Below are 26,114 nucleotides of genomic sequence, written 5' to 3'. Positions count from 1 at the left end.
AGGGGACTGTTGCACTAGGGGTTCTCCTCCTCTTTGGGTCTCTTTATATTGGGGATAAGTGAGAACAAGGTGGGCCCCTTTTAAAAGGCCAATAAGTTATAAGTGAGTGGGTCCAACCTATGGACCAATAGGATATAACTCACGTCATTAGTTGATGACTTACATGCCCCTACTTAAAGGGTCAATGAACGACAATCACTTAGGGCTAATATGAGGATCATGACCAAGGTAAAAGCGAGAGATAGCGGTGTGGTGATGTAAGCGCCTAGGTGATGTGTACGATCACCACATCTAGGCTCCCAAAATAGAAATAGGATATAACTCACGTCATTAGTTGATGACTTAAATGCCCCTACTTAAAATATAGTCTCCTAAACAATAGGTGATCAAGAATGGATCACATGATGAATATTACACTAATTCACATTAAATTGTGTTCAATTTAACAAGAGACCTTGATTTATTTGTAGAAGCTACTCCCCTGCTGTTCCTACAGTCTCAAGGACTGATGGACATTGATTAAGAGAATGTTCAGCACTAATAGTCCCATCTTCTCTTCTCTGCTTCGCCTACTTTGATCTTTCACCGCACTCACTGCGTACCTTTTTGTCCGGAACAATATCTTGCTGATTTTCCCTTCGTTCACACCACTTTACCGCAGATTCATATTCCTTATTAGTAACTTTACTGTGTGGGTTCCACTCATCCGTATTCCACTAATCTCTTGGACTGACTAGAGCTTCCCGGCTTCTCCACACTCTCTTGGGCCTCTTTCGCGCTGGATCTAAAGGTGATGTGTGTCCTTACTGGGTGAGATCTTTGTTAGAGTTAGTGCCCTAAAAGCCAGTATATTTCGTATATCTTGTCACATTAAAATAATAAAGAAAATATTTCATGACATTTATTGGGTATTATCAGATTGAATATGTGTGACGTGCTTAATATTATCTGGCACATATTCTTCCTTAGGTAGCAAAGTAGGAATACTATGCTCAAGGATTCACAGATCCTAAGGAGCAGGGAGGTATGGTATCCCAGTTCTTTGCAAACCTTCAAAGTTCCTGGTTGGGGTCAAGATTGGACATCTCCTCCTGTAAACAACCAGCACCAGTCTTGTCTACATGCACGTGTCGTGGAGTGGCTTATCTCAGTCACTTGGGTAGTAGACCCTAATCAAGAAGAGTGGGTGCAACAATAGGGATTGAGCACTGAACATGATCACACTAGAATAGCATGTGGACAGGAGTTAGTAAGGCTATTCTACCAGACAGGACCCTTTACATGTCCTTAGATATGAGGGGTCATATTGGTTTGTGGGCCCGACCTTGATTCTTGGTCTATCTAACCGTGGTCCTTCTAGGGGTCACCAGAGGGTAGTACTAGAGTCTTGGACTAACCCACGAGGCTAATAGGGATACCCAACATGGAATTCTCCACCCCAATTACGAAAATATCATCTACAGTTTCGGTCAGAGCAATCGGCCTATAAAGATAGCTTGGCCAAGCCGATTTGATAAATGGCTTATCAAATGTTTTATTAAAACATGTTTTTGAAATGATTTTGCAAATGCATTTGCTGGCCCTAACTGCTTGACTAAAAGGTATACCATGAGTGGGCCCAGGGGTTACTGAATGTCCACCCCCCGTAGGACTCAACTTAGTACATGTGGAATGGAGAAAGGAGTTGCACATATTAGATGAAGGCCACTGATCCAATGTGGTTGTCGTTGTTGTGATGTAGGACCGTGAAGGGAAATTTGATGAAAGGGGAGAGAGATAGACGAAAGGGGATAGAATTAGAAGAATAGGGGAAGAAGAGACAAAAATAACCTGAAGAAAAGACGAATTTAGGGAGAAGTAGAAGAAGAAGAGAAGAATAGACGAATTTAGAGAGAGAAGAGAAGAAATCAGAAGAAGGAAGAAGAAAACCAAAATTAGAGGGAGAAGAATCTTTATTCAATATCAATCCAAGTTACAAAATAAGCTGTAAAGAGGCCTATATATAGGCAAATAAACAACCTAAAAGATAGAAACCTACTAAAATAAGAATTCCTAAAAATAACATGAAAAATAAAATCCTAGAAACTAATAACATGGAAATAAAATATTAGAAACCAAATAATACGAAAATAAATCATAATATCTGCATCATTCTCCCCCGCTTGAAAAGAACTCGCCCTCGAGTTCTAATCCGCTTGGATCAAATATGTAGACGACCCACTCAAGCAGCATGAGTCGCAATCTTTCGGCGACACTCCTGATATGTAATGCTCGTAACAACTGTGAGAAGTGTCTGAAATGCCAACGGAGTGAGAGGGAAGAAATCGCCCATGTAGAACCATAAATGCGCAAACCTCTCCTGACAAGTAATGTAGCGGGGAAAATGGCAACATACTCCTCCTGGATATGTGGGATCGAAATAACAGCAATGGGCAGTACCAATCCATAACCAGCTTCAATAAGGTCATCATCCACTGGTATCACATCTGGCACAATGGAATCAACAATAAAGTCATCTGCTAGAATCATATCTGGCAGAGTGATATCAAGCGGATCCTCCTGATCAATCTGCGTAACAAGCGCCTCTGTGTCAGCACAAATCTCGACAATCTGCTCAACCTGCTAAAAAATAATGCAATCCTCAACAATATGCTCTCGAACATCCGTCTCAAGTAATGCCTCAACAGTCAGGTCACTCAGCTCGAACTCAGGCAATGGATCAGCCTCACGTGGATCTGCCACAATATCTGCCTCAGAAGAGTGAAGCTCACTCTCTAGATGATCGGCAATCGGTGCGGCAGAATCTCAGAAGCATCATGCGCAACGATGTCGATATCAGCAATCAACTGAGTCTCTACCTCTGCATCGTCCATCTCAGAGTCTGAATCTGATCGAATCAAAGGCTCAACATCAAGGATCTCATCAATACTAGCATCGGGCTCCGTAAGGTGGGACAGATGAAGTAATAAAGTGGCTCTGCAAATATGACTCGTGCATGCGATACTCGAAATATCAATTTTCGGTTGCAATTTCAGCGTCTCATGCACGACATGCTGCGGCTCGTCGTTCACGACGAGCTGCTTCTTCTCGTCGAGCGGCTTCTTCACGCATCAATCTTTGGTCATACACTGCTCGCTCACATTTCAATCTCTGTTGATTTTGATAGTTGTATGTAAACTCATAACGACCATCCTCCCATCGACGAAATGGAGGCTTACAAAACTCACAACGCTCGTTAACGAAGAAATTCCATCTCAACTTGGCTTCGCGGCACACTGTATCCGTGACTTTGCGAATTGTTATTTGGTGATCATAACCACAGTGCCTATAGTATGCATTCAGTGCCCGGATCCAATCTAGACACGCATTCTCAACATCTCCATAGGAATAGGTACAGTCATCATAACCATAGAAATATAGAACCTGTGGTGCAGAAAAATATTGAGGATCATATCTATCAAAATATGGAGCAGCTGGAGGAGCCATAGGGATCGGCGTCACATGTCGAAAGGAATACAACGCCTGTCTCGGATCTCTAATCGGATGACGGAAAGGTGTTGATCGGATGATGGCACGTAAGTGACGGCTGAGACTGCTCCTGAAACTGTGCTGAAATTTACTGTCTGCTATTGAAACTGGTATGGGTGTGCTCTACTAATTAAGTTCTTCAACTTTCGTGTTGAAGTCGCAGGCCCAATTCCGAGCATAAATAGTCCGAATGAGGAGAGAGAGGAAAACTAACGAAGAGAGGAGAGAGAAAGCTGAGAAAAGAAAATTCTATTTTGTCTTTTTTTCTGTTTTTTTTTTTTTTGGGGGGGGGTGCCTGCGGTAAAAGAGTGGGGATAAATGGCCTTTCCTAATTGGGATGGGGTGTCCAAAGAGGAAAGAGGGGCTAGGGGAATAGGCCTTGTGAAAAGGAAGGTGGTCACGTGAACAACTTATAAAAAGCAAGAGGGTTGTAGATAAAATAAGTAACTTACGAAATATAAGTTGTGTAACTTTTTCTTTTAAAAAGTCAACTTACTGCACAACAACCTAACCTGCCAGGTTACTGTACCAAAAGCTGCAAACTGCCTCTTTTCCATGTTACCTCCTATAGCAGGTCACTAGGTAAAGACAAACTAAGTGGAGAGATGGCTTACATATACTTGGCACTTTAGCCTTTCTTGCACCACAAGTAACCTTTTCTAAGCAAAACAAAACTTGCACGTGATTTTATTTTTCTACTTTACTTGTGACCACAGGTTGCAAGGTAAAGTTTTAATTTCGATAGTTTCCTTTCACTACAGGTTACTACTGAAGACCCCCTTTTGGTTTCTAACTCGATGTCTCTTGATTTAGAAGGACACGGGACTTGCCTCTTTTGGTATTTTGTGATAACTTGTTGGGCAAGTTATCCTCCTTCCCTCGAAGTCCTTTCTGTGGAATTCACGGCAAGCAGATATCATTGAAGCCTGAATCTAAAATCATCAACACAAACTGCTGGAGGTTCGGTGATTCTGGGTTTCACGTGGAAACCATCTGATTGGGGATGTTTTAAAGAAGCTTCAAGGATGGTGGGCTGGTTTGCAGAGATGATCGGATTGGGTTCAATGGAATGATCAACTCATCTCTTGGGTGATGGTTTCGGGACTGATTTAAGGGGCTGCAAATAGGGAGTTGAAAGATCAAGAAGGGACTGGTTGAGGGTTTTCTGAACAGAGGTTAAGAGTCTGATTTTAGTGGGGCTTTAATAGAGGGTAGCAGAAAAGAAAAAATGGCTGAACTAAGAGAGGTTGGGACTGGTTTTAAGGGCTAATTGGTCTCCGACCTTCAGAGACCTGTTGATGTGGATGACAGAGATTATCGGTGTCGTTTTCAACTGCAAGGGGCGCTTGGATCTTTGGCTCTGAAACTCTCGGATCTTTTGGCTTTCATACCAAATTGATGCAGGACCGTGATGGGAAATTTGATGATAGGGGAGAGAAATAGACGAAACGGGATAGAATTAGAAGAATAGGGGAAGAAGAGACGAAAATAACCTGAAGAAGAGACAAATCTAGGGAGAAGTAGAAGAAGAAGAGAAGAATATACGAATTTAGAGAGAGAAGAGAAGAAATCAGAAGAGGGAAGAACAAAACCAAAATTAGAGGGAGAAGAATCTTTATTCAATATCAATCCAAGTTACAAAATAAGCTGTAAACAGGCCTAGATATAGGTAAATAAACAACTTAAAAGATAGAAACCTACTAAAATAAGAATTCCTAAAAATAACATGGAAAATAAAATCCTAGAAACTAATAACATGGAAATAAAATACTAGAAACCAATTAATGCAGAAATAAATCATAATATCTGCATCATGTTGACTACGGAGCAAGATCGCAGTGGGCCCATCTTTGGGTTCTGCAGGATCGACCGTTAGATCCCTGCAACGATCTCACTCACAACTCGAATGACCCATTTATATCCTTTGGATAAAGGTCCCGCATTTACTAGATGACAAAGACTAGATTCGTCGCATTTGATGTGAGAGGAAAGATCTACGTACTTTCTTTGGTGTATACACACCGTAGGACGCATTTGGAATACCCAAAGAGTTAATTGTTAATTTAGGGGTATTTTAGGAATTATAGAATATTATGGATGGAGCTTTTATCCCATAGAAGGGAGGAAAAAAGTTAATTTAATTAGAAAAATTAAATAACAAGTGCTTTAGCTTATAGACTCGCTTTACTAAAACGATCATAACTTTCTGACATTTTGGCCAAATTGAGTGTGTAAGTACTCGTTTCGAACAAATTTTAAAGGGCTACAACTTTATAGTTTATGATTTTTCCAAATTCGTCCACTTGATGGTCCAAAATTGAAGTCGAAATTTGGTTAGCAGATTTGTAGCGGAAAGGCACTTGCATCAGGGTGGGCCCCACATGCAAAAATGCCCAGCCCAAGCAAACCACGTTTTTCCAACATTGGGAACATGCCCAATGATAGTAGGAAACCTTTATAGCTTCCTACTTTGTGTTGGTTTCAAATATTCAAAGTCTACTTAACTAGTTTTCCCAATTTGAGTCAAAGTGTGTAAGAAACTTTAGGAATTAATTAAAATAGGAAACCAACTCTATATAAACCATCATAGCAAGTTTTTGGAGGCTGGAAAATTAGTGCTCCCTCCTTGGAGAAACATCCAAGACTATCTCTCTCTTCTCCTCTCAAGTTTTCTCTCTATGTCTCCTAATTTTTCAATTATAGTTCAAATTGTTTTGAGAAAATCTTAAGCTCCATCAAGAAAATTCAAATTCCCATCCAAGGGTACTGATATATATCAGTACATATGTTTGATGAAAAGTTCTTCAACTTCCCTTTGCACAATTTGAAGGAATCCATTGGTTCAACTTGCGGGTCTGCGGTAATCAAATCGTTCGTGGCCGTTCGAGGAGTAGATCAAGCAGAGACTGATATTACCGTGGTGAAAACCCTTCCAACAATCTGACCATAAATGTTTACAGCTTTACTAGATTTTGATCCATTGAGACCCTTTGGCCAATTAATGGTCGTACCTACTTTATTCTTAAGACTGATTACCCTCAGAGCTTACCTTTGCTTTGTTTTATGTTTGTAGATAGGCCAATCATATTTGCTGCCCATATCTATAAATTGTTTTCTTTTGGTGAGTTGCTATTGAAAGTGTAACGACCCGGAAATTTATTTGATCCCAAGTCGCTACCAAGGAGAAGACCCGAGAAAATATGAGACTATATTTTTTGTTTTTTTTAAAACCACCATTGTATTATTTAGCAGAAGCAGATTTAAAATTGAAATAAAAACAATATAATCACAACTTAACAATTAATAAGAGAATTTAAATCATTTATTTAAACCATCCATCCTATACTTAGCCATAAATAAACCATTAACTAAAACCATCTCCTCCGTCTGAAATTTCAAACGGTCTACAACTCTTGCAAATAAAATAAGGAACCACGTAATTGACTATATTGTCAATCCACCCCAAAAATCTTGACACACATTTCCCCTGTCCCGTGATTAGTCCTATATGTCCTCATGAGCAAATGCTCCCTCCACCTCTCCTACAGATCTTGTAGTGAGAAAATAGGTCAGCAAGCTTTAACAGTTCTACAAGGTAAGGCAACAACAACACTGTATAGTTTTAACTATATACATCATGAGCAAAGAATTTGAACCCTTTAAATTCATGCAATACTTTGGTTTAAAACATCCAAATACAGTAATAGAATTCAAATACAATGCATGAATCCTATCAGGCAATTATGACTCTCACTCCCCAGTAATCATAGGGCAAATCCCCATTTTCTCTCTTTCTCATTTTACGGTGGCCTTTGGCCTATCGGTGGCTTCTTAGCCTGGCGGTGGCTTTTAGGCTTAGCGGTGGCTTCTTAGCCTAACGATCACTTAATACTAATACACATGAACAGTTCACTTGGAATACAATTGGAACAATCATCAGGCATGAGTTATCTTGAACAAACTACAAGTCATTAATTTCATCATTTACTTGAGAATAGAATAATAGAAATAAATTCATCTTTTCAATCGGCATAATAATTAAAAACTTACAACACTCATATTACCACTACCCAAATAGAATTATTATCACTTGCCTTGTTTTCTTTGATGTTGGTAAGAAAGGTCCCTATAAGTTGGAGAGGCGCAGTTTGAAATTTGGAGGTGGGTCTCAATCCCTTTACTTCTTCTTCTTAGGCTTGCTCTCTCTCTCTCTCTCTCTCTCTCTCTCTCTCTCTCTCTCTCTCTCTCTCTCTCTCTGTTTTGAGCGGCAACAAAAAATGGGTAAAAAAAAACCATACGTTGGGTTTTTGAAACCCATCACACCCTCTTTCTAAAATCCAAAAAGGATCTTGTTTCCTTTTCCCCCATATGACTCTTTATTTTGTTTGACCTCCATAGCAAGTGTATAAATTTAGAATAGCTATTCTTGGAATTGAATCTTTTAATTTCATTAACTTCTCTAATTGGCTTTCCCCTAATTTATTTTCCTTATTATTACAACTAAGGAGTCTTACAAATCCTAGCCTTACTTAAATTAGTTTTCTTAATGAACAAGAAATACCTAAAAGGTGATACTAATTTGGCTAAATCTATGAACTTAGAGAGATCCCCCTAATAATCTAATTTTGATTTTGGGGATCTTAAGTGGGGTGTACATATCAAAAGTGTACGAATTCAAATGGAGGGTTGTAGTTATCAAACAAGTGTAACTTAAATAACTTGGTCGTTACAGAAAGTGCATGTTTGAGATAGATTTCAAGCTTATTGTTGAATTATCTCAATGACTAACTTAAAGTAACCACCCTAACGCTATTTGATTAACATCTTGAATGCCTAATCTGGCATTGGGACCGGTTTGTGCTATTTTAAATTGGAGGTTAACTCATCAAGCTCCTAAGTTCTCCGAAACAACAGGCAAACCCCCAGGTTTGCACCACTTCAGGATCTCGTGGAAAATCATGCCAGAATGCATGTGTTGATACACATCCTTTTACCAAATTTATTTAGCAACTACCCAAAGGAGATAATTGTTATGCATTGGACTCGCAAGTCTTACACAAGAAAATGCAGACTAATGACGAGCATTAAGGAAGAGAAGTGGGCAACAAGCATGCTGAATTGACTTGAGTATTTCATAAATTATTCATGATTTGGACTTCGGATGAATCTCGGGATTCAAGGATGCTTTGGGTCATAAAAATAATATAATTGTTCTATATCACCATCCCAGCCCCCGCTTCCAGCTATCTTTGGAACTAAGGAATGCACATTGCCAAAGTAAGAATGTAGCAGCGGAAACACATGCAGAGTATATTCACACAATCTGGTTATTCATATAAAGTGCTGGTGGAAATGGCAGGCCACAAATCAGCACCAGAAAGATGAATCTTTTGCCTGTTCTCAAACTGATATGAGACCTACAAACCCCCTCTAAAAAATTACAAAAAACATTGGTAATTAAGACTAAGTACTTACCTTATGTCAAAAAACTTCATCCATGGCTAAGTGACGCAATGTACCTTAAATGGCCCCAAGAACCCTATAAAAGAAGAAAAGAGAAGGTATAGAAAATTTGCCCAGAGGACCTTTGCATTTTTTATGCTAAGAAATGTAGTAAATTTCTCAGAATTTTTTGGAGGTGTAAAGATGGGTTTAAACTATTAAGAGACCCCTATTTGAAATGAGTGTATGGTCAGCAAATCAAACAAATTGGATTTAAATCGATATTGAGGGAAAAAATAGAGGGAAAAGTGGGAGTTTTAGGTGGCATCAGACTGCTTAAAAAGGTATTTAGTATGGATGTGAGATTTGAAGCTTATGAGTTTTAAGAATTTTGTTTGAATTAGGAGTTGTGTTCGGGTTACTGTTCAGAAACATAAGGCTTTCTGTTGGTTACTTTGATTAGGACAATTAAAGTTGGTAATATCAGTCCAGGAAGGCGATAAAGAGTAGCAGCTTTGGACAAAAGTAGTTTATTTGAATTACGAAAAGGAGCGGCATATTGTGAAGTGGTCTATCAAGCCCAGGGTTTATCTCTTACTAATTGCAGTGGTATGCCTGAATGAAATTTTATTTGTATGTAGAAAAAATTGAAGCGAAAGTACTACACTCCTATAGTTAAAATGAAGCAAAACCACTACAGATTCAAAAGGGGGTTCACCTCCTAGCTTTGATCAATAAGTGGACTCTAGAGCAAAATTGACATAGATATGCCAATCCTGCTCCAGAGAACTAGGCCAACTAGTAAGATGGAGAAAAATTGTGCAACTTTTTTCAGGGCAGTAGTGACACGTATGAATGAAGTGCCCAGTTCAATGTTGCATGGATGCTTCAATTGGCAATGTGCTCCTACACCAGCTGCATAAATGCATCACATTCTTTATTAGAACAAAAATAATGAACTTGAGACTTACTTCCTCAAGATGTGCTTCTTGCTTCGTCAAAACGACAAAACACCTCTATTGTGTTTAAACTACAATCACACAAAACCCCACTTCTCTCAAATAAAATTATGTAGGATCACGGAGATAACGTCTACATATGTAAAGGCTAATAATGTTGGACCAGTGTTTTCAAAGGCACAAGAGGCATATGCCTTAAGGGGCGCCTTAAGGTGAGGTGTTAAAAAACCAGCTCAAGGCATAAAAAAAATAATGTTATGCCATAAAGTCATAATCTTTTTTTTTTTTGGAGAGAGAGAGAGAGTGTGTGTTGGTGGTGGTTTCGGGAGGGGGGGTTAGTTAAAGGCATGAAAGGTTTATGCCATTTACTTAAGGGAGACAACACGAATGAATCTTTTACGCCTTTAATTAAGGCTTGCGACAAAAAAACGTGATCTTTTCAAAGGCGCGAGAGTCATATGCCTTAAGGCGTGCCTCACGGTGAGTTGTTAAAAAACCGGCTCAAGGCATAAAAAAAATTATGTTATGCCATAAAGTCTGTGTGTGTGTGTGTGTTGTGGGGGGGGGGGGGGGGGGGGGGGGGATGCGTAAAAGGCATGAAAGTGTATGCCATTCACTTGAGGCAGACAACACGAATGAATGTTTTACGGCTTGCAGGCCTGAGACCAAAAAAATGTGATTTCTACCACCTGACCACCCAAAATTTGAGTTTTTGCACTCTTCTTTGTCTTTTCTTCCCGTAAACACTTAATGTTTAAGTTAGTTTAATTTTGGTCTAATAAAACTCATTTAAAATATTTAATATTTATTTTTTAGGGAATTTAGAGAGATTTGGGATTCAAGGAGTTCTTTCTGATATTTTGAAAGATGTGGTCTATGATTAGGTTCCATTTGTGTGGTCTACTTTTTTAAGCTTTCTATATAGCGATCACTCCTCTCATAGTTTGGGTATCAGTTAGAATTCCACAAATTGGTTGCATAGAGAGATCTTATAGTGTGTAGTTGTAGTTCTTTTGTTCTAATTCTTCTTCCTTTGTTGTAGTTCTCTTTCCCTCGTGAAAGTGTTTGTAATATTTTCCTTTCGAGTGTTACTTGCTTAAATGTTTCTTAGAGCTATAGATAAGAAGTGTGTTGTTTGATCATCCATTATAACTATGTTTGAGCATTAATAAGATTTGAGAGTGCTATTCCTTTCGTTGTCACATTTGCTACTTTGCCTAGTGTGTTAAGCCTCGCCGTGATTAGTAATACCACGACAAGAATAATGTTAATTAGCGACGTTCCTTTACCGACGTTCAAAAAAAACGCCCCTAAAATTATATATGCACCGATGTTTATAACATAGAACGATGTTGAAAGAGTACTCCCGCGCCAGTAACTTATCCCGCCCAAAAATTGTGTCGTATCTACTTACCGACGTTTCACAAATGCCACTAAAAGTAAGTATTTGCCGACATTTTCTATGTAAAACGTCGGTAATTAATCGGATAAATCCTTTTATTTTTTGTGACGTTCAAGAAACGTCTCTGAATATAAGAACTATCGTCATTTTAGCCCAAGCGTCGGTGACTCATGAAAAGGTAAACTCGCGCCCCAGGTTTCCTGACCCCGCGCTTTCTAAAAATTTCTATCCTTTTCGGAACAAAACCCTCGAGCAAAACCCATATTTCGCCTTCTAAATCGAAACCTCACTTTCGTGCAAAAAAAAAACCCTCGAGGAAACTCGATTTGCATCTCGATCAATAACAAATGGATTGGAAATCTTTAGAAATCTCTCCACCAACCCTTCTCTAGGTTTCTCTTTGATCCATTTCAGACCATTAGCTGGAGAAAAAAACCCTAATCTTCATCCGTTTAGGTTCAAAGAAAGATTGCATTTCAACCTCTGCTCTGATTTTTCCCATTAGAAAGGAGTAACAGGAAGAAGAAGAAGAAGAAGAAGAAGAAAGGTACGGATTGTTTTTGTTCAAGAAGAAGAAGAAGAAAGGTACGGATTTTTTTTTGTTCACCCCCTTTTTTGATTTATTTCTATTCAATCTAGGGTTTAGTTTAATGCATTCCGTTCGATTTTAAGGGTATATATAGTTTCAAGATAGGGTTTCTGTTAATGCATTTAAGGTCGATTATAAGAAGAGGACGATTTCGGTGTTTATAAAATAGGGAATATGAGATTCGGGCCAAGAGTGTTCATCTTCTACCTGTATCTGTATGATCTCCAACTCTCAATGATTGAAATTTTCTGGAATAATGTATGAGAAAGGCTTTTTTTTTTTTCTAGGGCTACGATCATATGTCCAGGATCATACTACATTTAGAATGGTCGCTTGGGGCTAACAAGTTGAGGTACTGAACTGATCACCACAGCAACACCCCACATGTACATTGGGTCTAGGAGAACAACATGCAACAGTGACTTCACTGGGAAGCTTCCCTTTGAACACAGAGCAGTAACCCTGTTTCTTCATTTCCCTTTCATCTCCCACCATTTATTAGGGTATAATTTCTGATTTTTACTCTCCTCATCGACTGGTTCAATGGGGATAAGTGTTTTCCCTTTCCTTTGTTTCAAGATTTAGGCATAGCAGTTGGATTTCTTGCCCTAACCCTTTTTTTTTCTTTTCTTGTTTATTCATTATCCCTTTCTTTGGTTATAAAAGCTTCTCTGCAATCTTTGGAAGGGGACAGCTACGGTTTAAGAGAGGTGATCGATGGCCACGCAAACAGTTTTAGGTATTTTTTCCTTTCTTCTCTGTAACTTTGGTTTGTGTTCTTTTCTCTTTTCTTGCATAAATTCTTTTTTCTTTCTTTCATTTGAGTTATGCTATTAGGGTTTTGGTATTAGTGGAATGGATTCATGTTTAATTTTTTTTGATCCTTTGTTGTTATGGAGGAGAGTGGAAGTGGAATAGATCCTTGATTCTTTTTTTCGAACCTAAGATTGCAAGGGTTTATTTTCTGTTATTTTTTTCCACCCTCTTGTTAATTGATGCCTATAGGGTATGTACTTATGTTCTTTTTCTTTTAGTTTTGTTAGGTGAGTGTTAGCTGTGAAAGGCTACCTATATAAAGCCTTAACACCTTCATTTCAGAGAAGCTTTGTCGTTTTGAAATTTTAAATCAGATTTGGGATGCTGTAGAGGGAGAAACTTTTGGCCGGGAGTAGAATTTTCTACTGTTGTATTTTGGAAGAAAGGGAATTGCAGGCAAGTGTCCTTGCCTTTCTCTTGGATTTTAACCCTTTCACCTTGTTGCAAGCAAGGTTCTGTGTTGTAGTTTGTGTTGAAAAACATTCAACTGTAAACCAATGTAATATTGACTATTGTAATGAGCAGCAGTCCACAATGCAAACCAGTCAGGAATAACTCATAAACTCATCATAAAAGTCAGTGAAACTTGGTTGCGTAGCTGTGAATGTCTGCAATCGGTTTTGTTGCAACTATGGCAAAGGAAATATTACTTCCCTGTAGAATCCCAATCTCTTCTTCCACTTCTTGCTTTTCAGTTTCTACTTCTAGGCTAGTAAACATTTCCGTGCTCACTAGCTCAACATCTCCTTTGTTCTCAGTATATTCTTCTTCCTCAACATCATAACTGTCGCCAATCTCCTCCAGAACCTTATTCTCACTAACATCAAGCTTATCACTCTCAATACTATCTTCATCTTTTTCCAACATGATAGTGTCTTCTCCCTCATCATAGCAATCTTCAGTTTCTTCTGACTGTCCGTCGTCCTCATCAACATGGTCAATTTCTTCTTGCATATGCACTAATTGCCCTTGTTTTGGAAAGTCTCTAAAGTCATGGCCAAGAGTAGTGCATTCATTGCACTTAGCTAGATGTCTAACTGATGTAATTACTGTCGAAGCAGCTGGAATTGCACCTTGTATCATCATGACTAGAAGGTTTGCCTAGGGACTGTTCTCCTTGTCTTTCTCAACTCATAATCATTTAATCCATACTCGTTCTGCTCCCTTTCTTGAAACACAAGTTTATTCAACTAGTTTAGTTGTGTATCCAACTGATCATATTTCTGATGTCAGCTTTGGATTTCAACAAGCAACTCATTCAACATTTGCTCGAGTGATTCAAAAAATCGTCTATGATCTGTAATTTCCTGGAGCCATTTCAAAACTGTGTGCCAAAGATCAACAAGCAAGTATACTTCTGGGATGAAGGAGCTGCTAGGGCAGCTTGCTAGTTCATTTTTGTCACAAATGAACTGAACTCTCTACTGGTGAAGTTCTTTGAACTGTTCTTGGGCTGGTTGCTCAGATAAACAACATGAGCAGTTATTGCACAAAAGTCTGCTCTCAAATGATTCTAATATTAATGGCTAACATGAGCAGTTATTGCATACTGAAAATAATTATGCATGCCTATAATTCAGATGGGAACAGTTCAAGTGAACTAAGATGTCTCAAAACTAATTAACCTTGAAAACTTAGCAGCTTCTTATGACACAAATATGCTACAAGTTTGCTCTCACTTGAGTATATAACTAAGTTAAAATCAGTAGGTTGCAGTCGGTGGAGGGGAGTTACAACAGGTAGATCCATGCCCAATTGTTCCGAGATCAAGTCCAGATCAGCTACATAAAAAATGATATTCAAGGCTCAACTCACCTTAGATCATAACTATAACAAGGTTCTTGCAGAAAAATAGAATTTTGGATTTGAAATCCAACTAAAGACAAGCAGAAACTGAGAATAGTTTGAGTGGTGCTCGGTTTCACTAAATTCAACAGAAATTAAAATCAGATATGAGCAGCAGTAGGTCTAACGTTGTTGGAATCTTGTTTGAACTTTGATTATCAGAACCGACATAACTAATCTTTCCGGTTCTTGAATTGTAAGTTATAGGAAGATCAAGTGCTGTGATGATTTCGTTTTGAAGAGGAGATGAACTAAAACTTGTGAAAAGACTTGTTCTACTCAAGATTCATCCAAATCTGTTTTCAATGGAATGGAGTAGTGGAGAAACCAGAAAACCCAAGACATAGGTCATCAATCTTCTTAAAAGATTTGGAAGGAGCAGGATACAAATTCTGTTTCTGAACAGAACAGATCCATAACTCACGGATCAATTGCAGCACGAAAAAAAAAGGTGAAACTTCATTGCCTATAGTTACAGAGATCATCTACATCTCAGCTGAACAGCACACTATCCTCCAGTTGGACTAAAATTTCAGTAATATGTAAAAACAACAAAACTAAGATGTAAAACTACAAAGCCGATGTGTCAAAACGACTAAACTGATGTGACCACTGATCAGGCTGATGCGTCAGGGAATGATCTGCATCAAACTCCTCTTCTTGAGTAGAACTCCACCTCAAGTTCACATCAGCTTCACCCTGGGAATAACACCATCAGGATAAAAACAAAAATACAACCCCGTTCCAGATTTGTGGCTATCATTCCTTGGAATTCAACCTTCCTTGGTCATTGTAAGGTTAGAAATGCATCTGTCATGAATCTCTTTCAGGACATCATTTCGAACAACACTTGGTTCTTGAGACATAGTCATTAATTTGCAATGCTATTGCAATATAAGATTCTAGATAGCATGACACGAATGATACTTACATTGAACACTTTGATTAAATTTCTTATTTCTAACTAAGCAGATAGGAATTGCACATTGTTTCAAAACATCCTGCATCAATCGTTGACTTTTCCATATCAACTCCCTTTAAGATTGACCAAGTTCTTGTTCGAGTATGTGGTCTGCCCTACCAAGTCAGTCAAAACTCTTTTAACGCTCCTAAGTTATGATCACATCATTCGAGTACTCTGATAAGTTTTGTGATAAGTAGTGGTTTTATTTTATTTCACAGCCAATGGTTTTGTGATTTTGGGTGTGAATCAGATCTACAAGTTGGATTGAGTTTATGCAATTTTTTTTAAATGGCGAGAATATATGTGGTTCCTTTCATCTATAAATACTTACATTAATACATGGCACACATGTTTGGTTATTAAGAGTCATTGATGTACTGGCTGACTGCATAGCATGGGCCTGGAGTATCCCTGCGTCTTCCCATTGTCATTGTTACTTGTAATATATATTTTTTTATTAGAAACCCCTTTCCTTAAAAAATTCAGTTTAGCATTAATCTATTTATTAGAAACCCTTTCCTTAGAAACATTGAACTGCAAAGGATTTTAAAATGATATGATTGTTATTAATTGCAGACATATAAAAATTTGCTGGAATTAGCAACGTGGGTTTTCTTTCCATATGTATCCATCCTTTCAATAAATTTCATCTTCTTCTTAAAAAATTCATGAAATAAGCAATGGACAAAAGTTGGATGCAACTGCCTAAGTATGGCCCTCAAAAGTGACATTACCTTTTCATAGTTAGATTTAATTTTTCCATTACTTGAAGATACAAATCTCACATTTTTTCAACTATGTTTTAATTAGGAATGAACCAGCGTATACGCTTGGCGTTGTGGAGTTTATTAAATTTGCACTTGCTAATACAGTTTATGGGAATAAGTTCAAATGCCCATGTGTTAATTGTGCCAACATTCAATTGGTTGGTGTTAAAGATTGTTTTGATCATCTGATTATCGATGGGATCATGAAGGGCTATACCAGATGGGTTTTCCATGGGGAAGCTGGGTCATCGGTGGTTGATATGAATAGTAGTGATCGCCAAATGAACGAAGAACCAATGATACAAGACGAAATGCATGATTTGTTAGAAGACATAAGGCCAAGGTTGAACCATAATCAGGACCACTTGCCAACAGGTAATGGGGAAAGGCCGAATCAAACAAGTAGAGAGGGGCCTGATGCAAATGCAAAGAAATTTTACAAATTAGTAGAGGATGCCGAGCTAGAACTATACCCAGGGTGCAAGCTCTCAAAATTGTCTTTCGTTGTTCAAATTTTTCATATAAAGTGTCTCAATGGATGGAGTAACAAATCTTTCACCATGTTACTTGAGTTGTTGAAAGAGGCATTTCCCACGGGAGCATCGGTGCCATAGTCATTTTATGAAACGAAGAAGATCATTAGTGATTTAGGCCTCCATTACGATAAAATAGATGCATGCCCCAATGATTGTATGCTGTTTTGGAAGGAAGACGCGAAAGAGACTGTATGTCGTATATGTGGGGCTTCCAGGTGGAAGACATATGCATTGCATCCAGACGATGCAATAACTCAGACATCGAGAAAAGACCCAAAAATTCCTGCTAAGATTCTGTGTTACTTCCCCATAACACCAAGATTGCAGAGACTATATATGTCGAAGAAAACAGCTGCTTTCATGACATGGCATGATGATAAATGAACAAATGATGGTATATTCAGGCACCCTGCAGACTCCCCAGCCTGGCAGGATTTAGACAGTAGACATCCAAACTTTTCGTCAGATCCTCGTAATGTTAGACTTGGGTTAGCAAGTGACGGGTTCAATCCCTTTAGGACGATGAGTATTGCTCACAGCACGTGGCCTGTTGTTCTTATTCCATATAACTTGCCACCATGGTTGTGCATGAAACAACCGTACATGATGCTCTCATTGCTTATTCCCGGACCATCTAGACCTGGAAATGACTTAGACGTCTATTTACAACCTTTGATTGAAGAGTTGAAAGAACTATGGGATATTGGTTTTCAGACATTTGATGCTTCAAGGAATGAGACGTTTCAGATGCATGCAGCTATGTTGTGGACGATTAGTGACTTTCCTGCATATGCTAACCTATCAGGATGGAGCACCAAAGGCGAACTTGCTTGCCCATGTTGTTGTAAGGACACATGTTCTAAGTGGTTGGACTATGGAAGGAAGCAATGTTACATGGGTCACCGACGATTCTTACCCGCAAAGCATAAATTCCGTTTTGGTAAAATGAGTTTTGATGGCACCGAGGAAAGGAGGCCAGCTCCAAGGTCGCTGACAGGGCGTCAGGCCCTAGAACAATTAGAAAATGTTAATGTCATCCTTGGTAAGAAGAAGGATACAAAGGGAAAGAAGGCAAATACCAGTGGGAAGGAGGCCAATATCAATGGGAAGGAGGAGGTTACTGGTGAGAAGAAGAGGAAACGTTGGAAGAAACCAAATGAATCCGCGAAAATGTGTATTTCTGTTGAGAAGACCAAGGAAAAGCCTCGTAAGGAACATAATTAGAAGAAAAAAAGTATATTCTTCACTCTCCCTTACTGGGAATCGCTCCTGTTGCGCCACAATCTAGATGTGATGCACATTGAGAAGAATGTATGTGACAATGTAATTGGCACTTTACTGAATATTGAAGGAAAAAGTAAGGACGGTGTGAAAGCGCGGCTAGATTTACGACAAATGAAATTAAGGAGAACGCTTCACCCAATTACTAAAACAAACAACAAAACATACCTTCCCCCAGCATGCTTCACAATGTCTCCAAAGGAAAAAGATATTTTCTGCAGCATATTGAAGTACGTCAAAGTTCCAGATGGCTATTGTGGACCCCAATCCGAGAGAGGCGGCGGTGAGGGACGTGCCCCCACGCGCTAACAGTCTCAAGATCATCCACGTGAATGGAGAGCTCTACCAAGGAACTCTCGAAAGAAGAAATGCCTCTCATAGCATGAGTGGTGATACAAAGGTGAGATACCTCTCGATTCGGGGACTAGCCCAGATTCGAGGCGTACCTTATACAAAGAAGAGTCGCCATCCAGGGAAGTAGGCCTTGGATCCCACACTATGCTCTGTTGCAACGGATAACCAGAGATATAAAAGAAGGTTCGTGCCTGGTTACGAATTCGGAAGGTCCAAAGAGCACCTCGTCCGCCCAAGTGCAAGCACCTGATCTCTTATGCCATTTACTTAATGATTTTGAAGAGTTTTGGGCAAAAGTCATATGAAATGGGAATCAATATCTCCGAGAAGACGTCTATCTAATCATGCATGTCTCGGAGATGAATAATAAGCACACATAAAAGAAATGAAAGAAGTGTCGCCTAAGCAAAACTAGGTTATAAGTGACATGCCTAATGGGTGTCTAAGTTCTGGTGTGCAAACACATGCATGTTACAGCTAAATGTATAGGATCTGTACATGAAAGTAAGAAAACACAGCAAAAACATACAACACAAATCAACTCTATACCTGACTGGACAAAATGAGTCCTAACTCTAATGCGACCTGACTCGGACCAAGATGGCCGTCCATCCCAGCTGCTCTACGTATCCCAGCCTCGGGAAGAATCGGAGTCAACGTAGTTCGATGTCCTATTCTAAACTACTATGCCTAACCATCTAGAACCGCTATCCTAGACTCGATCCACTAGACTCGACTGATTTTTAAAGCTTTTTTGTATGATTGCTTAAATTCAAGTGAATTGTAATTTTCAGGACTCTCTATATGCCCTAACTAATGCAAGTTGATTAGGCTTAAGCTAATGCAGGTGGGCCCTACATCCTATGTGTAACTAGGCTGTGCAACCTAATGAAAATCATGGGCTGACTATATGCTTCCTAGTCTAGCCATCGGTTCGACTAAATGTCTAACCGATCGACTCGAGGCCTCCTAACTCTAGGGACACTCACACGATAGGACACACCATGTCAATACAAAACAAGACAGACTCCTAACTCTAAAACATCCCAACTATCTAGGACAGATTCCTAACTCTAGGGGAAGATCTTTTTTGAAAAGCTTTTGAAGTTTTTTGTGTTTTTGGAAATATTTGAAATGTTTATTTTTTAAAGGTTTGGCTGGACTTGGGATGTGAATCCCAAGCTGCACTACGTACCCTGTTGAAAGGGATCAAGCTAACGTAGTTCGGAACAGATTTCCTAACTACTCCTAATGACTCAAGATTTTTGAGATTTTTGGTTTTTCAGATGTTTTTGTTGTTTTTAAGTGTTTTTGACTCAAGGGAGACAAATCCTATCATCATAAGGGGAGGACAGACTCCTGATATCCCGCAAAGGTTGGACAGCATCCTATGCTTTGCGGGGGAAAAGAACAGAAACACAGCTCTGCAAGGGTTGGACAGCATCCTATACCTTGCAAGAGTGGATAGAAAAACATAATACGATGAGAGGTTGGATAAAATCATAACCCCTATGATGATAGAATTTGATTCCTGAACAAGAGGACTGACTCTCTAGACTAAGGACGGATTCCTATGCTAGTGGACTGATCAAACTAAGATAAAGCTCAACAAGTAATAAGGAAAGACCTTGTGCATATTTGGCAAAGGTAAAACATCCAACCGGGCCGGACAGCTACCTAGCCCTAGGGTGCAACAAATGTGCAACCCAATACCCATAAGGTAAGGGGTATGATGCCAAGCCGAGCAAGGTGTTCTTCCAAAAACCAAGAGACGCACAAAGATGAGGTTTAGAAAGAAAAATGAGATTGTGAGAGACTCCTAAACAAAAAGATAAGCTCCAAGAGAGGTGCTGACGAGACACGGCATGTCTCCTAAGGATGGACTCACTAACGAGACAAAGCTTGTCTCTAAAGGATACAACTTTCTCTGTCTGAGACATAGCCTGTCTCCCTGAGAGGACTCTAGAGAACTCTTTCATTGCCCTTGCAATGAATGGATTTCTAATTTCTAGGGGATACATACCATAAAGACTTGGACAAGTCTTTAAGTAAATGAGAGGAGTGCTACTTGGACTAAGCGAGTCCCCTAAGGATGGGCTTAGGCTAGCGCCTTTATCGCCCTTGCAACGAGAGGGAATTCTAATATCAAAGAGTTTTAACAGAAATCTATAAGACTGTGTTAGTCTATCAAAAAGAGAAGAAAAGGCTACCAGATAATCACAAATTTTATTCTAAGAATAAATCAAGGGCTAAGCAAAGAAGAATATACAATCAAATAGCAATCATAAAATGATAAATAACATTAATTAGTCCAGACCAGCCGCTGGATAGCCTAATAAAGTAAAAACAATATCAAAACACTTCAAAACCAACCACAAACCCCAATACGGGGACTCCAATGAAATCAGATGATGCCAAAGTAATCATCTGATATCATATACACATGATAATATTTCTAATCCCGCCTTGAGATCAGACAATACTCATGTCGATAATATCGAATAGAGTAGTCATCTGATCTCCTTCTTCCTATTAACAATTTATTTAAATAAAAAGAAATGAGTATAATGAACTTTGATATAATCTCACCTGAACAATCCATTTATCTTCAGAATCTAACTTAAAATTAAATAAGAGGAAAGAATAGGGGAGAGGGTATTATCATAATCCAATAAATCCCTCTAAGGGTGGGCTTGGGCTATCGCCTTCATCGCCCTTTCATAATGAGAAAAGGGCTAACAACTAGGGAAATGTACCCAAAAAGACTTAAGCTATTCTCTTAAGGATGAAAAACTACTGAAGTGATGTAAACAAACTATGAATTTCATAACCAAAGAAGACAATTTGATATACTCATCAATATAAATCAATACTATCGTCAATATCTAACATCTATCATTTTTATTTGTACTATAATATTGGGATAAAATCTCTGTTTGAGTTAACATACCCTCATTCATTCAAATATTGATCTCATGAATGACATAATAAATGAATTAATCACTATACCTTACGAAATAAAAAAAAATCACATTTCAAAATAACAAACATTTAAACACGAAATTATAATCACAAATAAAAATCTGATGTTCATACCATAGACCGCATATTTCACACTTTTTTTTTAGACCCACAGATTGCATATAACATGCAACAAAAACGACAATCTCTGAACAAATGACACTTCAGTATATGCATAGACAAATAGTTATCCAATATGATCATACTATAGGAAAGACTGTTTTTATCATTACACCCTCTTAGATGTAGTTATGAGAACCATCTATACTAATATTTAACATCTTCATAGTAAAATTTCACTACAGTTTTTTTTTCAAAATGTGACTGGATTAAAAACCCATTCAAAATGAACAAACTAAAAAAAAAAGTTAAGGCAACGCACATAGCAAATCATGGGAAAGAGAATGTCAACAACATCAATGAGAAAAATTTAACTGACTATCCTACAAGGGTTATGTATGTGACAGTTCATTAGTCTTTATATCAATAACAATTTGCAATGCTAACCATCAGTAAGGAATATACAACCAACAACAAACAATCAGACCAATGTCCTTCCTATGATCTTAGGTCTTTTATAACAATATCATCCGGCTCTAATAACTACAGCACAGCACCTAGTCCTTTATTATACAAATGGAGGTTCAATTTTATTACATTTCATACAAGAATAACTTCAACAGTTTAATGAAGGAATAATAAACAAGCTAGAAAATTACATGTTAAAACACACAGCTGCTGCTCTGGACTCTACTCCATTCAATATATGAATATTTATATTATTCAAATAATCACCATGAATTCATTTCAGATAAGCAGTGAATTTTCAATGTGATACATTCTCTTCCAACTTATTCAATTAAATAAAATAACTATAACCACTTCCAATGGCCTCTTAAATCAAATACTTATCATAAGAAAATCATAGTAAAACAAGCTAAAAAATAAATGAATCTCACAACAATAAGACATCAAACACAATAATCTGATAAAAGGCTATAAATATCAATAATAATTATAGACACTTATGGATTGAAAATATTTCAGAACTCCTAAATTAACCTAAAACTGAGAATTCAATAAATTCCAAAACTCATTAACTCAGAATTTGCGAAATAGAATACAAAGATGATTCCATTTCAATAAATCCCCAGCAGAGTCGCCAGCCTGTGGACCCCGATCCGAGAGAGAGGCGGCGGGGACGTGTGCCCTCACGCGAGTCAGTCTCAGGATCATCCACGTGTATGGAGAGCTCTACCAAGGAACTCTCGAAAGAAGATGCCTCTCACAGCATGAGTGGCGATACAAAGGTGAGATACCTCTCGATTCGGGGACTAGCCCAGATTCGAGGCGTACCTTAAACAAAGAAGAGTCGCCATCCAAGGAAGTGGGCCAAGGATCCCATACTATGCTCTGTTGCAACGGATAACCAGAGATTATAAAAGGGGGTTCGTGCCTGGTTACGAATTCGGAAGGTCTGAAGAGCACCTCATCCACCCAAGTGCAAGCACCTGGTCTCTTATGCCATTTGTTATTGATTTTGAAGAGTTTTGAGCGAAAGTCATATGAAATGGGAACATATATCTCTGAGAAGACGTCTACCTAATCATGCATGTCTCAGAGATGAAAATTAAACACATACACAAAATAAATGAAAGATGTGTCACCTAAGCAAAACTAGGTTATAAGTGACATGCCTAATGGGTGTCTAAGTTCTGATGAATAAACACATGCATGACACACCAAAAAAGTATGAGGTCTGCGCAATAAAGTAAGAAAACACAGCAAAAACATATAATACAAATCAGCTCTATACCTGACTAGACAAAACGAGTCCTAACTCTAATGCAACCTGACTCGGACCAAGATGGCCATCCATCCCAGCTGCTCTACGTATCCCGGCCTCGGGAAGAATCGGAGTCAACGTAGTTCGATGCCCTATTCCAAACTACTATGCCTAAACATCTAGAACCGCTATCCTAGACTCGATCCATTAGACTCAACTGATTTTTAAATCTTTTTTTGTATGATTGCTTAAATTCAAGTGAATTGTAATTTTCAGGACTCTCTATATGCCCTAACTAATGTAAGTTGATTAGCCTTAAGCTAATGCAGGTGGGTCCTACATCCTATGTGTAACTAGGCTGTGCAACCTAAGGAAAACCAAGGGCTAACTATATGCTTCCTAGTCTAGCCATCGGTTCGACTAAATGTCTAATCGATCGACTTGAGGCCTCCTAACTCTAGGGACACTCACACGACAGGACACACCATATCAATACAAATCAGGACAGACTCCTAACTCTAAAACATCTCAAACAAACTAAGACGGACTCCTAACTCTATGGGAAGATCTTTTTGAAAAAAATAAAATTTTTGAAGAAGTTTTGTATTTTTTTTTTAAGGTTCGAAATGTTTATTTTTAAAGGTTTGGCTAGACCTGGGATGTGGATCCCAAGCTGCACTACGTACCTCGTGGAAGAGGATCAAGCCAACGTAGTTCGGAACAGATTTCCTAACTACTCCTAATGACTCAAGATTTTTGAGATTTTTGGTTTTTTTAGATGTTTTTGTTATTTTTAAGTGTTTTTGACTCAAGGGGAACAAATCCTATCGTCATAAGGGGAGGACAGACTCCTGATATCCCGCAAAGGTTGGACAGCATCCTATGCTTTGCGGGGGAAAAGAACAGAAACACAGCTCTGCAAGGGTTGGACAGCATCCTATACCTTGCAGGAGCGGATAGAAAAACACAAGATTTGATGAGAGGTTGGATAAAATCCTAACCCCTATGATGATAGGACTGACTCCTGAAAGAAAAACAGACTCTCTAGCTAAGGACAGACTCCTAGGCTAAGGACTGACTCTGAAAATAGGATTCTAAGAAGGAGGTGCTAATGAGACAAAGCCTGTCTCCTAAAAGAAAAAGAGATAAAGAAGGGTGCTAGTGAGACTATCAAGCTAAGATAAAACTCACAAGTACCAAGGAAAGACCTTGTGCATATTTGGCAAAGGTAAAACATCCAGCCGGGCCGGACAGCTACCTAGCCCTAGGGTGCAACAAATGTGCAACCCTATACCCATAGGGTAAGGGGTATGATGCCAAGCCGAGTAGGATGTTCTCCCAAAACCAAATGATGCACAAAGAGGAGGATGCTAATAGAATGAGACTGGGCAAGTCTCTTAGACATAGAGGTAGGATAGAGAAAAAATGCGAACAAGGAAAAAGAGACCTTGTGCATATTTGGTTTAGGTAAAACACCCAGCCGGGCCGGACAGCTACCTAGCCCTAGGGTGCAACAAATGTGCAACCCTATACCCATAGGGTAAGGGGTATGATGCCAAGCCGAGTAGGATGTTCTTCCAAAAACCAAAAGACGCACAAAGATGAGGTTTAGGAAGAAAAATGAGATTGAATGAGACTCCTAAACAAAAAGATGAGTTCCAAGAGAGGTGCTGACGAGACATGGCATGTCTCCTAAGGATAGACTCACTAATGAGACAAAGCTTGTCTCTAAAGGATACAACTTTCTCTGTCTGAGACATAGCCTGTCTCTCTAAATTGAGGCTTTAAATGACAAAGTTTAAGGGTATCTCAAAAGACTGGGCACGTCTTAAAAACAAACGAGGGAAGGGCTACTCGGACTAAGAGAGTCCCCTAAGGATGGGCTTAGGCTAGCGCCTTCATCGCCCTACAAGAAAAGGGGATTCTAATATCTAAAGAAAATTAACAGCAATCTATAAGACTGTGTTAGTCTATCAAAGAGAGAAGAAAAAGCTGCCAGATAATTGCAAATTTCACTCTATTTTTATAAAAATAAATCAAGTGCTAAGCAAAGAAGAATTTTCAATAAAAAAAAATAATACACAATCTAAAGCAATCATAAAATGATAAACAACATTAATTAGTCTAGACCAGCCGCTGGATAGCGTAATAAAGTAAAATAAAACAATATCAAACACTTCTAAACCAACCACAAACCCCAATACGGGGACTCCAATGAAATCAGATGATGCCAAAGTAATCATCTGATATCATATACACATGATAATATTTCTAAGCCCGCCTTGAGATCAGACAGTACTCATGTCGATAATATCGAATAGAGTAGTCATCTGATCTCCTTCTTCCTATTAAACAATTTATTAAAATAAAAGAGAAATAAATATCATAAACTTCTAGATAGTCTCACTTGAATAATCCATTCATCACCATCTTCAAACCCTAACTCGAAGCTTAGTATAAGAGAAGAATATTTAAATTTTTAACAGATTATAGAAATGCATCAAATGATATTTCCAATTTATTGAAAGAAGCATTTATTTAATATAGCTAACCAGTCAAGTGCAACTAGATTTAAAATATGATGGTTGCTAGATCAGTGAATGAATTCTCTGTTTTGGAAGATCTTTCCTTTTTCCTTTAAATAAGAGTAATACAAAAAAAAATAAAAAAATGTGAGAGTTGTACATTTTAAACAAGTGTTAGGGGCTGCTATGGTATTGCTATTATGAGTCAATCCACACAAAGAAGCAGTTGTCCAAAAAGATAAGACAAGGTGGCCCAATGCTCTCAACAGAACACGACTGTGTTGACATATTTTTGCAAA

The 26,114-nt window shown here is 38.5% G+C and overlaps 1 pseudogene across 1 annotated transcript in view; it reads right to left on the bottom strand.

The window, feature by feature from the left end:
- The window catches only part of LOC143884869 (uncharacterized), a 94,931-nt pseudogene that overhangs the window by 13,533 nt on the left and 55,284 nt on the right, over positions 1-26,114 (bottom strand). The window lies entirely within an intron of this gene.

Source organism: Tasmannia lanceolata, unplaced genomic scaffold (assembly GCF_043159265.1).
Source record: "Tasmannia lanceolata isolate RefF3 unplaced genomic scaffold, GAP_Taslan_0.1 ptg000002l, whole genome shotgun sequence".
NCBI lineage: Eukaryota > Viridiplantae > Streptophyta > Magnoliopsida > Canellales > Winteraceae > Tasmannia > Tasmannia lanceolata.
The sequence above is the reverse complement of the archived record's forward strand: the minus strand, read 5'-3'. Positions and strand labels throughout refer to the sequence as shown.